Below are 17,961 nucleotides of genomic sequence, written 5' to 3'. Positions count from 1 at the left end.
ATGACGGATCGCCGAGGAATCTCACGTCGTGCGTGCAGCAGAGCGTGGCTACCGCGCGTGAGTCTGATAAGTGCCGGCAGACCTGATAATTAGAGCCCGCAACTTTGTAATGCGAGGCCGAGTCATGAATCGTGAACCCCACGCTCGCTGGATATCGGCTCGATCTCGATCCGACACGGAAAACCAGGTCGCAGGTGGTAAACCTGCCGCAAATTCCATTTTCGAATACGAGCATTCGAATCGAATCGTCTCGGCGATTGTCGCGTTTGGATTTTCGCGGACGAGCGTAGCGATCGTCCTCGTGTACGTGTGTGCACGCGGGAATTATTCCGGCTTTAAATCCTGATTAACCGTAACAGTTCGCTGAAAGTTCTGATTTTACTATTGTTATGTAGAAAGTTCGTCGAGGAAACTTTTCCTTTATTTGGCTTATAACCGGTAACCGAATAGCAACTCGACCGTAAGAGACGGAAACTTCCGAGCGCTACTAATTGCTCTTGACGACGTTTATTTGTTTGTTTTCCTGTCCTCGACGAACTCGGCTGCTATATAGCCATGAGCCACGGATTTGCGGCTCAGCTCTTTGCGATACGCGCGCGCAGGTGAAGCACGCCGGGATTGATATGCAAACAGTTCACAGTTGCGGTTTCATCCTTACGAGAATCGATGAGTTACGCGCATTGCTTGTGTTTGCCCAGAGAGGAAGAGGGAATCACGCAGCTCTTCGCTCCGTCCGAGGGAGATGTAGAGACCCAATTAAATTTCGGCGTTTTAATTAAACGCGATTAGTTACTGAGATCTTAATTAAGTGTCCTGAATTCTTAGCGCTACCCGCGTCTCCCGGTCCAATATCGATGAAGCGAAAATCGGAATCTGTCGCACTGCACGTTCGTCGCAATTGTCGGTATCTTCGTGTTTCTTTCTTCCTTTTCGCGGGGGACACGTCGAGTGCGCCCAGAAGCGTTCGGCTACATTGGTAAATGACGGGTCTCTCTCTATCCTGTGCGTTCTAACAGCCGATCTCTCGTCCTCCCGGAGGTATACAACGAGAGTGACAAACGAGGCTATTGGAAGCACTCGTCGCGTTTCGTACGACTGCGTCGTGTCTAAATATATTCACCAGTTCGCGCATTCCCCCCCCCCGGTGGCAAAGTGCACGAAGCGAATAGACGCGCGGATCCATGCAAATGTATCGCCCGGCGCATATCTTCAGCACGTCGCTGCTCGATCCAGCGGAATGGTACATGGACAGCAGATAGCGGCGGAATTACGACCGACTGATACAAGAAGTGATATTGAATTTCGGGGATTGTTTCGTGAAACTCGTCTACGCCAGAGTCCATTCTGTTTGGATTGAATTCGCGTTCCGTCGGATAAAAAAAATTTCTACTCGTACACTTGTATAATATTATCGGTTCGGAGAGTGCAGAAGGAAAGGTTCAATCAATTTCCATCATTCTTAGTCTTAAAGATCAGTATTGATGTTCCAGAACTCTCTGGAATGGTAAACTAAACTGGATTTATATGCCTCGATTTTCCGCGAAATACGCAGTCGAGAGAACCATAAAAGTGTGATCTGTGTGAACAGTCGTCAAAAAGGTCATAAAAGTAACGCCACATTACAAAAGCCTGCGTGACGAAATCGTTATTTCCTTTCTTTCTTTTTATGAGATTCCATCAAACTACGATAGGTACGGTCGAACGAATAAAAACAGTCGTCTAGCCCTCTCCCCTCCCCTCCCCCCCCCCCGGTTAAATGATATAAATTTCGTATGATAAGAACTTTGAAATGATTCTCCTCCTCTTCATCGAAAGTTAACTCTTCAACGTGACAATAAACACTTAAATATGAAAAAAAAACTGACACGTACACGACCGACTTTAAATTGAATTTAAATTCTGCCAACGCCAAGTATGTTTTGCGATTTAAGACGCTGAATTTTATTGTATCTCAGAGCGCTTATCTCCACTTTCTCATAGAATCCATCCAATGCGACGTACGTAACTCCCAATTTCTTGCCGCGCATCATTTGAAAACACGTCAATCACATTATTTCACGTGCAACTTCATACGTCATTAATGGATATTCTCATTCGATACTATTTACTCGCCTGTTTCATGCGCGATTCAGCTCATGCGCAAGTAAACACGTTTCACAGACCTCTAACGAAGAACACGAGCCAGGCTGTGTACTTAACTGATTAACAGAGTCGAGCTTGTAAAGTGCGCTTAAAGCCGAACACACGTCTTTCATCCTACAGGCTGCAAAGCTGCCCTCGTTCCTTACTACCACACCACCACTACTATTATTGCTACGCTACTGCTGCTGCTGCTACTATTACTATTATCACCAGCAACACCATCGCCTCCACTACTGCTGTTACTACCACTACTACTACTACTACTACTACTACTACTACTATTATACCAATACTACTACTATCGCTGCCCTACTAACACTATTATACTTGCTATACTTGGCCCATTTTACGGTCATTACGATCGTCAGCAATTTTTATTAATGCTACAGTTAACTTTAATTTTGCTATTGCCATTTTCATTAACGCAATAGGTTTACTATTGTTAAGTGCGTTACGTCATTCTGTCGTTAAAAGAACCAACACTTGGGAATGAAATGCGTTAATGTTTCATTATTTTTCTATTATCGTTGATAATACAACAGATAATAATAATAACAATAAGGAAATAATGAAAAAGCGTAAGCTTAATAATATAAATTTACATTTCACACCGTGGACAATTGCAATATCTACAATTGCAAACGCAATTATCAAATGCTTACGATAACGGTTTACCGGATACCGTCAACCACCTCCGCTTGCTTTACTAACGCTAACATGCTAGTTTTATGAATGGACATGTCATGTCATACGTGCTTAAGGTTATCGATCGAATATAGTAGTCACGCAACATCGTAATCTTGCAGAGGATATTATCAGTGAATTATAATGGCACACTTTCTGATAAGATAGCACCTGACCGTCATCAAGACACGTCTGAAGAAGGAAGCGCTAACAATGATAACGCGATAAAGGTTTCTCCGAATTTTGCATCGAAACACGTTGCTTGAAGGCAACATACACATAAATATAAGAACTCGAAACGAGAAACGAGAAACACAAATAATACAAAATAATATAGAGAATGTTATTACGATATTCATCATGTGGCTCGTGCAAAGATAAAATGTTGTTCGTGAATGATTTGACTCGAGTGACAAATAATTCGCTAGTTTAACAGGGAATGATCATATCACGATGTAGCCGTGAGTTAGACACTGCTGGCACTGTTATAATCGAAACATCATTAATGTGTCAGGTATGCGTATAAACGTATGCACAGTGAGTGCGGGAGTGCCATTACGCCTGTCATAATCAACGCTGAACGAGGTAACGATGGCAACGACGAGTTAGTCAATTACGTCTTTTCTAACTACTCAAGCATTATGCTAACGACCGTTATAATTCGTTTACAATCGGCGTTTACCTGCTGATATTTGCACCTGGAGACTTTGTATGTGTAAATGACGAACAAGTTGGCGACTCGGTTGAGGTAAAAGCAGTTCAACGTGTCAAATTAATTTACATGGTGAATCGTAGCCTTCTCTATCGTCGAAACGCCGACGTCATACGATGCGTGGTTGTGATATCGCGATAATATTTCATCAAAGAGCTGCAGTTCGATGGAAAATAAATTTGGAATACTCCGTTCCCTCCTCAACAAAGCACAGCGAGCAGGAATCAGACAGAATTATCCGAAAAGTGTCTCGTGAAAAGTAGCAAAAAACACCATCGCTTTTATCCTTTGCTAAAGGAGAGAACTTGTCTTCTTCCACTCGTTTTCTTTGGCACTAGTTTTTTCTCCGCTCGTACTATTCATTCGCCACTAGTGCGATCGTAAGATGAGAATGAAAAGAGCTAAGCGCGAAAAGGGTGTTAAATTCCGCTAGATGTATTTCCTTTCTGCCGTCCGGTTTGATTACCGTCACACGGCATTTACCGCTGATCTTGTTAAAACTTAAAAGTCATCCCCGAACGTTCCGCGCGAACGAATATCGTATCGGTTTTTCCCTGCGCCCGCTCCGCCGGAACAAGCGCGATAAATTTTTCGCGCCCGCAATATGTAAATGAGGCATCTCCTCGCGGCAGCGCAATAATAAAACCATGAAGATTATTATCGAAACTTTAACAAGCAATCGGAGTAACCGGGTGGTCCGCGTGTTCTGGATAGCCGTTATAAGAGCTCTTGGCGTGACATGGCCACTTGTGGGATGAAATGCAATAAAAATATATCTTTCATAAAAGAGACGTAAAAAGTTTTGCAAGATGTGCACACGGCGAAATGAGCTTCGTAACGTGTCCTTTTACGTTCGATAGTGTTAAACAGTTCGACCTTGTCGAACCGATAATTCCGATAATTTCCCGGACCGTTTGACTCGCTTCTACAACGTATCTATATCCGGTATCGGATATACCAAGCAATTATTCAGTCGCGCTCATTTAAAAATTAAAAGAAACCAGCGGTAACGGTTTCGATCGAACCGCTTCGAACACATTTCTCGTGTTTTTCCTTTCCTTTCCTCTCTTTGCCACTTTATCTATTTTCCTTTTCTGATAAAACTTTTCCAATACAGAACTCGCATAGGTAGAAGATGTTGCCGGTTGATCTTCGGTGATCGTAAGAAGTTAGCTACACAGTGCCTCTCGGAATTTCCACTGTCCCATCCCCGATTGCAAGACTGCGGTTGCGATCGATCGGTCTCTGATCGATTGCGCGCGAGAGCCCGCCCGCCCCGCCATAAGCAGTGGTGCGATACGTAACGGGGGAGACCACGCATCGTTGACAAGATCGGCACACGCGAGTCCCAAGTTGACGTACAGCGTGAAGATAGCGGGACAGACGACGGGATAGATAAGGAGAGTGAAGAAAGATGAGGCGTTCACGTAATACCGACCCGGCGTCAATGCTCGACATGATCAATCGTCTTCCCCTCCCTCCAACCCTATCGCCCGCCATCCCAGCCTGTCTGCCTGCCTGCCTCTACCGAGTAGGAAACGTGATCCAGGAACAATATTGCGGCGATGTTCCTACTTCGACCTGGCAATTTCCACCCCCTAGGTACTCATCGCCTGCTCACCCCCTCGGTTCCCCGATCCCTTCAAGAAGAATCTCGCGCCACTCCGTTCCACCGGTTGAGATGAAATCCTTATGAAAAATCACCGGGAAAACTTATACCTCTCCCTCCTTCCCCTGTCTCCTCCTCTTGTTCCTCCTGCTCTTTCTCCCACACTCGTAATCTTTCAGCGAGTCGGAGGAACCTGAGATAACTTTGAATCGCGGAATATCGCAATGGCGTAACAAACTTGCTATCCGCGCTATGCAGAGAGAGAGAGAGAGAGAGAGAGAGAGAGAGAGAGAGAGAGAGACAGAGCGTTATAATATATCATTCGATGATGCGGTTTAGCGTTGCGTTTGTTCAATACTCGATTGCGATGTATAATAGCAAGCAATCCGACGATGAATCTCGTCGGAAGATTCAGCCGTGGAGATTGCGATGGATGTGTAAGAAAATACCGAAAGTATAAACGGAAATAATTGCAATCGATAATGCGCAAGCCTGCATCACAATTTTTTTCTGCAAGTACGTATAAGGAATGAGAATACTAATGTTTATTCGACAAGGATTGCTAACGAAAACGCGTATTTGCGCGCGTATTTGTTGACACGGCAAATATGCATAATCACTTTACGCAGGCCTTCGAACAAAATTGCATTTCAAATTTCATCACAATTCACTTGGCTCCCGCTCTCGGGACTGGTTTTTGCGACGCGACGCTTGAATACTCCGTTAGCGAGCAGGTATTTTTCGTGTTTTTCTTTGCTTTCACGGTGGAACGAGCTTTAACGTTCTCGCGATGCCTCACTTCACGCTTTTCGTCACACTCCTCCGTTTTCACCGGCGATTTCCTCCCCGATTTCGTTCGTCTGGCTTGACGTGATCTACCAGCGACGTGGCTCAATTATACATTCAACCCCTCGTCACTGACAGCCAACTTGGCCGCGCTCTGTCTCTCGCACCGCGTGCGTAACGCATATCAGCGGGGTGTGCAACAATTTATTAAGCAACACGTGCGCGATAGATTGTCATAGTGCCGTACACAGACGGCGTTTATCTATCACATTGCAGCTTGAATATGTCGTCGCATTAAAGTGTGACTCGTACGACGCTCGATAGCGATCGAATTGTTTCGCGGGGGAAGCTCGTGAGGTAACGTGGGAAATCAGTTCGAGACTTGTGGGGCCGATCAGTTGACGAGGAAACACCTGTTTCTTCTCAAATATCGTACAGCAACGCAAACAAACGTCGCGGACGGCAAGCATTCCCCGCGGAATTTTCGTCAAAACTAACAACTCCGGCATGAAAGAGGGGAAAGAGGACTGGAAGGGGCAGTTCTGCTCCGGGTCCATTCGGAATAAAAGGGGAGCGAGCGTAAGGTAGTCGAGGCATGACGAGTTTTAAATTTCCCTCGTCGTTTCGCGGCCGGGTATCAGCTGGAGGGTCGTAATGTCGGCAAAAATCCAATATCGCATTCAATAAGCCGCGCCACGGAAAAGATTCAACCGCATCCGATCCTCGGGGCCCCGCCACCACAACGAAACCACGAGAGCGTCTTTGGCGCCCCTATCGCCCTCCCGCCCCGCCCCACTGCGGTCCTTGATGATCCCGGCACCGTCCGGAAAGATTTATCCCTGTCCTCCGTGGATTGGTCGAGTTATTCCGCCGGTGGAATGGCTCATCGAACAACGAAAGCCACGGCTTGGCGTCGTTCGACGGGCGATTTTATTTCGCCGGAAACGAACTCGACGACGGCAACGTAGCACGCATAGTGGAAATAACGCGGAAACCACAAACAATGGCGGAGGAAAATTGAGAACAGAATTGAAAGGACTATCGTCGCTCATGGCTCAGTGTTTCTGGACGCGATTGATAGGAACTTTTTTTTTTTCCTACAGGAAACTCGATTTTTCGTGTACCGTGTGACGAGAGAGAGAGAGAGAGAGAGAGAGAGAGAGAGAGAGAGAAAGAGAGAGAGAGAGGGGGCAAAGAGAGAGAGAGAGAGAGTTCACAAGCAGAATTCACCATGAATACTCGATTAAGGCGGGAGCAATTTTTGTTTTCTCTTTTTTTTTCTATAAATATCGGATATCTTGATGAATCTTTAATCTCCGTCGGTGGAAGGATTTATTGGATTAATTTAGACTTCCCTGTTTTCGTTCTATCTTTTCCAGGGGTTTTATTCTCGCGTCCGTTATTATGTAATGACAATTGGATTGATGGAAAAATATCGCATTTAAAGATTCAAATCTAAAGCGTTCTGAAGCGTAAAACGCAAGCGGCAGACGCGAAAAATACGCATCTCTGTCATTGCGTCGCGGTGTATCGAGCGACCAAATAAATTTATGGCTGGGTGGATCAACTGGTCGTAAACCGACTGCACACGCACGTCGTTTGCACGTTAGCTCACGTCCATTAGCAAGTTTAAAGGCCCCGTTCCCGATAACAGTACGGTAATAGGCTGGCAAAACGAGAACCCACTACCGTATGGTGTTTGATGGCTAACCTTCATCAGAGGATGGCCGTCGACAAATCTCTGACAGTGTAGCTATTTTAATCACTCTACGATAATCTACCGCTACGTCCACTTTATTGGTTCTAGCCAATAATGCAGCGACGTCGGACACTTGTTGACCAAGTCTTTTAAACGTCGTGTTATATAAAGTCACTCGAGTATACTGAAATTGCGCCCAGATTTCTCCGTGTGTATTTCAGACAGCTCCCGGTGGTTATCTCACAAGAGAAGTACATCTTATTTTCATCTTGGTCATCGATCAAGACACCATTACTCATCCGTGTTGTCGAGAGATACGAGAAAAACGGCAAGAGCTTGAGAAAACCGGGCGTAAGGATATAATTCCGAGCTCCGTCCGCGAGGGCAAGACAACGTTTTATCCTATTGTGTCGTGTAGGTAGCACGCGAAGTATTGTGTCTTGTCAATGAAATCGATTCGATTTGATTTTCCTGTGCAGCGGCAACGGCGACGACGCGGCCGGCGGCAACAGTGGCACGACTTCTTTTGCTTCGCCGACCATGAATGGAGCTCGCTCGCTCGCTCGCTCGCTCGCGCTTTGTCATATTTTACGCGCCCGTGCTCCCCGTAACTTCACTCCACCGCGCCTCGGCGCCAAGAATACAGAAGCAAAAAAAGTCAAAATGAAATTTCAGCAGAGAGCCAAGCGGGGCATACAAAAGGTTCATTGTGCGTCACACGCGTGCCCCGTTGCGCTGCATGGGTATCGGGCTGGAAACTGTGTTAAGGGATAAAAGTTATCTTCGATTCTTGAGAAAGCGGCGGACGATCTGAGATATCGATTGCGCCGGGGAGAGCCCCGCGGAGTATGCACTTGAAATATATATATATATATATATATATTTATATATATACAGGGTGTTCATTTGAAAACTTTCTAGCTAATTATCTCGAAAACGATGAAAGATATTAAAAAAAGCTAAAACACGTGTTCCATAATTTCGAAGGGGAAAGAGAATGGCATTATCAGTTTTTTATTTGGAGGGCATTTTCAATGTCAGACTTTGGAAATTTCAAAATTATTAAATTAACAAAAGTTAAGACACTATTATAGTAATATATTCTTGATAGTAAATAAAGTAAAAAAGTCTAATACTATTTTTTCTTTCGACAAACAGTTAGCGAGATATCGTAAGTTAAATGTTGAAAAAGTTACCAAGTTTTCCTTAAATGTTTCAAAAAATATTAGGCAAATAAAAAAATGTTTCAGACAAAAGTTGTTAAAATTGATTGGTAGAAAAAGAAGATATAATAAAAAAGAAATTGGGCTTTCTATTTGAAAAAATTAAGTTGACTTTCAACTGACCTTGAAAATGCCCTCCAAATAAAAAACTGATAATGCTGTTCTCTTTCCCCTTCGAAATCGTGAAACGCGTGTTTTAGCTTTTTTTAATATCTTTCATAGTTTTCGAGATAATTAGCTGGAAAGTTTTTTTCAAATAAGCATCCTGTATATACATTGAACGTGCACCGTCGCCGAAAAAAAAGTTTAGCCGATGATATTTTTGATGCTGCTAAACCTGCTTAACATCACGTAATTTCTATTCCACGAGCAAAAGTTGTACCTTGCGCGAAAGATATCTTTACTCCACATGTTCTCTCGGAGGCAGAGTAACGCAGACATTTATTTTTTCAAATGGGAATAAGTGCATTCGGTTGTAGCAGAAAGCTTTCCCCCTTTTCATTTTCCAGGGAGAAGGCTCGCCAAGAATTTATATTGACTCGTGTGAGGCATGCGAATTAATATAAGTACGAGAAATGCACGAAATAAATTCTATTAAATCGGTCCCCAGTTTCTTTCGCCTTTTAATATAATACGTTACATAATTAATAATAAAAATATTATCTCGTTAATCCCGAAGCCGCTGCGGTTGGTTTGTTTGATCGCGCGTGCCTGGCACGAAGAAGATGCAAATTAATCCGACGGGATGCTGTCAGACACAATGTTTATACTCGAGAGTTGTGCAATAAACAAATCAAATCCCGCAGCTGAAATATATGTACCGCATGCATTTGATGGGGGGGAAACAACTGTTTTGGATGCGGTAATATCCGCGGATGGTACGCAGTACCATCAACAGAAGTATCGATGCCAGAAATATGTTACGCACAACGTTCTGTTAATAACAGCGCACGTAGAAAAACCACGTATTTTCGCAAAATGCCAACGGTCAATTTCTGCCGGAGTATTCAGGACGAATCCGTTCCCGTAAGTCGCGTATTAGAACGCGAATTGCTTTCCTCGGAGTGATCCCCGCGAGTAGCCATATGGCGTTCGTACATGCCCGCGCTTTTCTACCGCCCGAGTTTCGGAAATTTCACCGCTACCTCCTTTTTATTTCTACTTTTGCACGACGCAGGGTTACGAGGGGTAATGGACGGTACAGGAGGGGTAGCTGTGGCGAAATAAGGCGATCACTATGCATTCGACGCTCCGCGACAGCGGCTGTGTCCTAAACGAGGGGCGTTGAGAAAGGGGATGGTTTCTAGGGATGTGGCGTTCAGTGGCGTAACATGAAGATGTCTGATTTCTTCGGTCTCTCTACGTCGCACGAGTAATTTTATAGACGGTTATATTTATCACGCGAAGAAAAGAAATTCGGTAATATCGAGGCATGTGAATCTTCATCGCAAAATTCGAAGGGAACGAAAACGAGAGCGAGCGGTATCATTACCCAACGCAAATTTCCATTATCGATACTATCAAAAATATTCTTACCAACGTGAACGGCAAATATTTTCATCGGCCGCGCAACACGAAAACAGAGGTGGAAGATCGATCACCCGCTACACGGCATACTAATATGATAGCACATACGAAGCATACAGCACTGAACCATGGCTAGCAATAAAGGGTCGCCGGATGCTTCCGGCATTTCTCTTTATTTCAGCATCAGCGATCAGCCGATGGCGATGGCACCGTGAGGAATGGTATCAGCTTGCCCGGAGTTAAAATGGCGCGGTGTTAGCAGATAGGAAGGCTCGTTTAGACAAAAAAGAGGCTGCAGAGAGACTTTGTTTCTCCGTTGCGCGCAAGAAACAAACATCGGTTTCCGGTGATATCATCTCTTAATCCTCGCGCATCGGTACGTACGTGAAAACTGCCGCCGCCGCTGCCGCCGCTTGCAAGAATAAACCGCTGGCGCGCTAACGGGATTTTTTAATAAAAAATTGGCTGAAGAAAACATACGAGAGGTCGGCCGATTGGTCACGTGACTGTTGTACGAATAGTGTTCTCGATATTCGGGGGAGATGAGAAAGATATATTGAGCTTGAGGGACCTCGAAGTCGTAACATGCTAATCTACAGAGCGCGAATTGCATAGCCGAGCAGCCAAGAGAGCTGCATAAATTTTCGCGGACTCTTTTGAATGTGCTTTTTTAATATAAACTACATTCGTACATGTAGATCATTCTGACTCGACGCAACTCTTCATACGTCGAAATCAATATTTGGCAGCGAGAAATAATAAACTGATTATAAAGACCGCTCTTAACTTTTTATGACTGAATATAATGTAGTCGCTTTATTCGGCAGCACCTTCATTTGCGTTTGTGATAAAATAAACTTTTCTATGTTTCTCTTTGACAAAGAATAACGAACAGCGAGATAAATGGAAGTCATCCCGGTATTTCATCACGAAGAGACGTGATCGTACTACGTAATTGAAGCGGCAGTCAAAATACAGAAATCCATGCGGTAGCCCAACTGAATATTATGGAGAGAAAAATTAAGGGGAATGTGCAGAGTCATGATGGTTATCGCGTTAATTTCAGTTAACCGGTTCTAAAATTCGAGCAAGCAACTGAGAAAACGTGCAACTCTACGTGTCGATTTTCGAGTCATCGCTCTTCGTTGAAAGTACGAGAAACAACGATAATTGTATACCGATGATTGCACTCCGAAAACTACGTGCAGCAAAGAAAGCGACGAACAAAATGGTCAGACAATGTGCCACAAGAAAATAGTCAAATTTTTATTCCAAAATTCATACTCCGATATTTTCTCCAAGTGTGCGATTCCTAAATCTCGTGCCGTGTAATTGATATGTGAATTAAATTCGGAAAATCTTCGCTAGTTAAAACGAAATATCAAACGAGTTAAATATCAAAAGGCGCTGTATTGACTGGGGTTGCTGTCCCGTGACTACCGATGTCCGCGGGCGCATCGCGATATTGCGATCGAAATTTATCACTCAGTAGAACGTGACACTGTAAAAATCGTTCTCACCCTCTTTTTTCCGTCGCGGCTCTCACGGCCGCAATTCGGACGGCACGATAATTATCGCGGCGACCACTCGCGTTCGCGCTGCGCGTCGTGCAAAATCAATTAATCGGACTATCGATCGACAGGATAACGGGGCGAGATCGATTGTATCGTGTGTCGCGATCGAGTAATTAATGACTCGTGGCGGCGCGATTAAAGCTCTCGCGTCTGTGGTCACCGTGAATTACGAACATTCAGGCAGACTTCGGGGATGGAAAACGCGGGGTGGATGCCCCGGAGGAACGAAACTTGTTGGGCGTCACATGGCTGCAAACGAAACCTGAGAACCGGGTCACGACTCGGCCTAAACACCACGAAGCGGAAACAAAGTGGGACAATCAAGTAATGTAGACGCGAGTAGGAGATAAAAATCAATCGATGGAAAGTATCGTCGCTATCGAAGTAATATCGCGTTACACGCGATTAAGTCACGTGATGAAAAATATTTAAGCGACTGCCATGATAAGATGCCATGGAAATATTTGGGGAAATCAGTATTTGTTTCTCTATCCGCTCTACGACACAGAACCACGCTATCACGAAATGACCGCTGTAACGCGTAAATGAAACTTTAGAGGCTACGTAATCACAAGTATATATATCTCGAATGAAAGAAATGCGACCCGACGGGGTGCTTAAGGAGATATTCCGTCCTTTCGTGGCGTCTATCAGAAACGACCACGACTGACTTACCACCCTTCGTATTATAGCCCTTACACATAAAAACGGTTAACTTCCTCTCTTTATCTCTCTCCGAGGCACTTTTCGCAAAAATACTGACAGTTCTAGGCGAAATATCCCGCGTTAAAATCTCGTCCCCGCTAAAACGAGTTTCTTCTCCTCGCGTTGTTCGTTGATTCAATCGCGGTTATTGTATTTGCACTAACTTCACAAATTTGTATAAACTTTTCGAGTAGTTTCAGAGCATATTATAATAATTTTATTATAGCGACAAATTAGATGTTAACGAAATAAATTGTATCAACGGCTCCGCCGCCGCATTAAAAGTTGGTGAAAATGTCGCGAAACGACCTACCTCTCACTCCCTCCACTTTAGCAACGACATTAAGGTCGCGCGACAAACTGCGAATTAATATTGTTACAACGTGAGACACCGCGATAAAACTAGCTTCAATTTGCCCGTTACGCGCTGCGAAAAGAAGTAGCGTGTGCGCGGAACGCCTTAATGCGACTGGTTTCAGGTTTATTGTTATACCGTTATCTCACCTAGCACAATGAGATTCGCTGATATACAATACCGCCGCTTCGTTATTGTATACGTTTATTAGCGTTAATTAGACTTATTCCGTAAAAACATGACGCAACGATTTGATAATGCCTCTTTTTCACACTCGATGTTACACATTAGACTCACGTTGCAACATTTCACACGAAATTCAGGACACGCGATATGACACTTTACACACGTATCAATTATACTCGTCCACGTCAAAAGCCAAGAGTTAATAAAGTGATACAGAATAGAAGAAAATGAGGCTAACTGAAAGTTCTCTCCCCCCTTCGGAATTGTTTCGCCTTGCATTTTATATTTAGAGGAGAACAATACTCGCGGAGCGTTTTTCATGCGAACTCACCGAAACCGTCTGTTCAGTTAACACGGTAAAATAAAAATGTTTATCCAGAAATGTTTTTTTATACGTCGATAAAGGTTTTGCGCCGAAAAGACTAATGTCATTGTGTTGAGAAATAAATTCTCGCACGTAAAAACATCGGAGAATCGATCGCCGTGCGACTCGATCGTACGGTTGAACAACACGATGACTCTGTTCGCATTCATTTACCTCTGCACGATTGTTCGCGCTACGGTACCGCCAATAGTATGTTTTTTTATTCAAACCGCTCGCTCGGCAAAATCATTGAAGCCGTTGGGCTTGAAGGGTGTTGACCCTTCACGCTCTCCTATGTGTTCGAGATATCTCTGCCGAAACGCTCTTTTTATTCCGCGTAATCTTACAGGTTCGCTGGGCAAGTGGAACGAGCTGTCTCCGAATTTCTCGAAATTCAAGAGTCTCAAACAAATGCTAGCGCACGTACCAACCGTCGGGGATCCTAAATAAAGGTGGCACGTAGACGTAGTTGCATCGGATCATCCTATCGTGCTAGAGATCAAGATAGAGAGATCAAGCTTCTCCCTCGAAAAAGCAAAGATGTACCGCCGAAAGGGGAAGTCATATTTATCGAGGATCAAAGGGAAGGATCGGAGATGAACCTAAAAGTTCTGCATCTTGGACGAACGAGTCTATGAGGAAATTTAATTTCGCAACCTTCGTGCAATTTTGTAACACGCATACAAAGTAGCGTGTAAAGTGAAAAATGCAACATCGACTCTCTGTCGGAAAGAGAGAGAGAGAGAGAGAGAGAGAGAGAGAATAAATGCTACTTAAATTAAATCACATGGCACGAGTGAAATAAAATGGAAGAAATACTCTCTACGAAGAAACAGATGCGGGGCGATGCATCATCCAGTATTCCTCGACGGAACGTTGACGAGCCCAATGGCCGTCGCGTCGCGGCCGTTCCCATTTCGTCTCGATTGCTCCCAATTGAATTTCACACTCTTGGACCTCGCCCGCTGACCGCTGAACTTTCGCGCTGTACATTCGCTCACACGTATATGCGTGAGCGGTGCGACACGCGTCGTGGAACTCCAGCGTCTCAGGGTGCACATCGTCGTGACGACCCTGAAGTGGGTCGTCCGCGACCCTGAACCGGAACCGAGAACGAAAGTGATGCTTTGCGTCTTAAGCCCGTTTCACGCCTCCACCTCTACCCCGCGCCGCCTTCACTGCGACAGTTACGCAGTTGCGCAATCGCGACCGCGATATCACGCGGATGGAATATTCATAGAGCTATCAAGAGTCATGCAAGAGAGAGTAGAGTTGGGTACAGTAGAATCGACGGAGAATGTGAAGGCGAAACACGACACCCACAGGTACAGAAAGCCCGATACTAAAACGAGTCGATGACAAAATGGTGTCTCTCTCCTTCCGTTCCGTTTACTCGTCCGACACGCGCTGATCTTATCGCTAATCAAAGGAATTACGACCGAATTGCGAGACCGCAGAAAGTGATACAAAATTGAGGTCGAGTTTCTGATATTCGTATTATACAAAATACACCTAGAAATTGTTGGGATTGCTCAGTTTTCTGCGCTGAGAGGTTTCGCGATCTATCGACTTAACAAGATGTATTCTACGAATTAAAAATTACGAGACAGCTATTCCACCGACGCACGCGAGAATAAGCCGTTTCGAAGAATTTGTATTAAACAGGTCTAATTGGCAAATAAGAGATAAGCCGAAATTTATGAAAGTAGACCTAACATCGTTGAGCGCGGCATTGCGCCTTTTATTCGTTGTCGTAAAGCGTGCCACATTCGTTACGAACATTGTAGGACTCGCCTCGCCATATTAGTCGGTCGATAATGAACAATAACAGAGGAGTGGCTGGAAGTCTAAAGTTATGTCACCTGGGGTCGATCGATTCGCACTGTGGCATTCAATCGAACAAAATAACACGCTGGAGAAAAAGTGGAAATCTCACGGAACGCAATCACTCGCGACGCGACTTAGAGATGCGCGCTCGCATGAAAGCGCTTTCGCGCGTAGCTCTCCGGGGAAAAAATAAATCGGGACAAAACACGAGAAGTCGCACGGACCCTCCCTCATTGGACCGCAACGCAAGGTCCACGGCTCGTGAGGACGAACGAGAGGTTTAGATTTACGACTGCGAAGCTGAGAGTCGCGGAAAACGCGACTCCTCTTCTCTGAATAGTACCCGATAATGTGCCATAATTAACGCCTTTTATCCGGATGCTTAATTAAACTCAGCTTTCCGTGAGAGTCCTCCCGTGAAAATTTTCAACCGACTCGGTTTTTCCATACGATCAAGTAACTACCACGAGTATTTTTTTCTATTCGTTTTTGTTGTTCCCACTCTTACCGGCGGAATTACGCTGAGCTCTCTCCCGAGTGTTTTATTCTCCGCTCGCGCTATCGAGGAAGCGTCAAAGTGCCTTAGGTTCCGCAATGCGAAGTCGTGAAAAATTCCTAAGAAGAAATGAACAAAGCGCAATTCTGACGGGCATCCGGCAGTAGATGAATAAAGTACAAACTAGACGTTATAAAGTAGTAAACGAGGGTATCCTTCCAAATCTCGAGAGCTCTCGTCCTCGTAGCTTGCGGCGTCGCTCCTCCCATGTCTCGGCACTTACTTCCCGATTACTTCGCGATTTCCTTTTGGCATATTTTATACCCCTTGCTTTTAGGTGTTACAAGATGCATCTACAGACATTTGGATACAAAATATAGCAAAAGTGCTTGCTACTTCAGTTACTTCAGATCGGCAGAATTTCAATCAAAATTTCGATCAATCGTCAACCGTGCGAGACGAAACCTTAATGAGAATATATTTTTCATCCACGAAAGTCAACGCGCGGCTGTACGCGTAGGAAAAGTCGGAGAAGAAACGACTTTTTTTATATATCTATCATTGAGGAAGGTTTTCGAAACTCGCGTTGTAAAAGACGGTAAGAAAGCAAATCGTCGTCGCATGAAACGTGAAACTATGCGCGGCTCTTATATTCTGTCGTGACGAATTTCACGGTAAATAAAGTACCGTGGCGCGGCAGGAAGCAACGTAGAATAAAAATAAGGAAAGAGATCCTGTACAAGGCGCGCGTTGTAATGTACAGGACGAGCCGTCCGAGACGGCCGCGCGGCGTAGCGACGAGTCGACTCGTAGAATATATAAAAGGATCGCTCTAACGAAACGACAGCGCTTTCCGTTTCGGTTAGCTCAAATATACATACAGACGGAACGACGTTTCGCGTTCATTTAAACATCGAGATGAACTGCGCATTAAAGCAGCACTCCGATTTGTAATTTATTGTGATTACCGGACATACATTTATTGACTTTATCGGTATTAATTAGTATTAATGACTCATTACTTCACTTCAGTCACACGTTGCTAGCTTACGTATATATTGGCTATTCTTAATCAAAGATGCGACTACACAATTGGTTATATTTCAGGCAAATAATACACAAGTTGCACGATCTGTTTTTCCGTTTATGCAACTTGTAAGTTATCTGTTATCCGTTTTTTTTTCTCGGATGACACGCGACAACTGACAACAAGGGGCTGCTAATAGCGCCGATATTTGTGGCAGTAAGAGCGCGAGAAGAAAGGCGGATGGGGATAAAACTCACCTGTCGCGATATTATAGTAAAATCCCTCTCAAGTGAACGCAGCGATGCGTATAATTAAGAACAGCCACTACCTCTTCGAAAATGTACGGTTCGGCGTATCTCGCTTTCTGACGCACAGCGGAGAAATCGCTCGGAAAAAAAAAGAAACGAGATGGTGGGTAAAGAGAAAAAGCAAGATCCGACAGAGATTGGCTGCTTGTACTCGGAGCTCATACATCTTGCTCGTAGCAAGATTCCACCTTGCCCCTTTCCGGCGTTGCTAACGCTAACTCGGGAAGAAGAAATGGGAAGTTGTACATATATCTCTTTCTCCACCCGGTAGATATCCCGCCGAAAATTAATTGCATGTTGCGCTGAACGTAATTAGTAATTTTGTTCTAATTAGGGGAAATTACTCCCAGAGGTGCGGAGAAAAGCTCTCCCGCTGTTATTTATATACGACAAGCCGCGAAACGTACGAGTGCAGAATAGAAGATTCGCCGTAATTAGTTTCCGATGTGGGGGAATTGCGAGCTCCCGTAAGAAAGATTCTATTAAGACGATAACCGCGTCGCACGGCGTTCGCGCCATTTTCTTATGTCGGAGAAAGACGTGTCACATTTGATACAATTTGCCCGCGTATTTACGAGGGGAACGGTGACCTAATGTTTCTAGCGTGACCTCGGCTAAAAAGGCGCCTCATCGCGCGCTGTGATTTATAGGACGTGGATGACGCTTGTAAAGCGGCCATTGTTCGGTCCTTTTTGCGACGACAGCCCCGCGCAATTGTTCCAGCACGAAGGGTGCAT

The 17,961-nt window shown here is 44.6% G+C and overlaps 1 protein-coding gene across 1 annotated transcript in view; it reads right to left on the bottom strand.

Annotated features, from left to right (window-relative positions):
* The window catches only part of Pgant2 (polypeptide N-acetylgalactosaminyltransferase 2), a 204,843-nt gene that overhangs the window by 162,611 nt on the left and 24,271 nt on the right, over positions 1–17,961 (bottom strand). The gene's annotated exons all lie outside the window — the stretch shown is intronic.

This window comes from Harpegnathos saltator, unplaced genomic scaffold, assembly GCF_003227715.2.
Source record: "Harpegnathos saltator strain DR-91 unplaced genomic scaffold, Hsal_v8.6 scaffold694, whole genome shotgun sequence".
Lineage (NCBI taxonomy): Eukaryota > Metazoa > Arthropoda > Insecta > Hymenoptera > Formicidae > Harpegnathos > Harpegnathos saltator.
The sequence above is the reverse complement of the archived record's forward strand: the minus strand, read 5'-3'. Positions and strand labels throughout refer to the sequence as shown.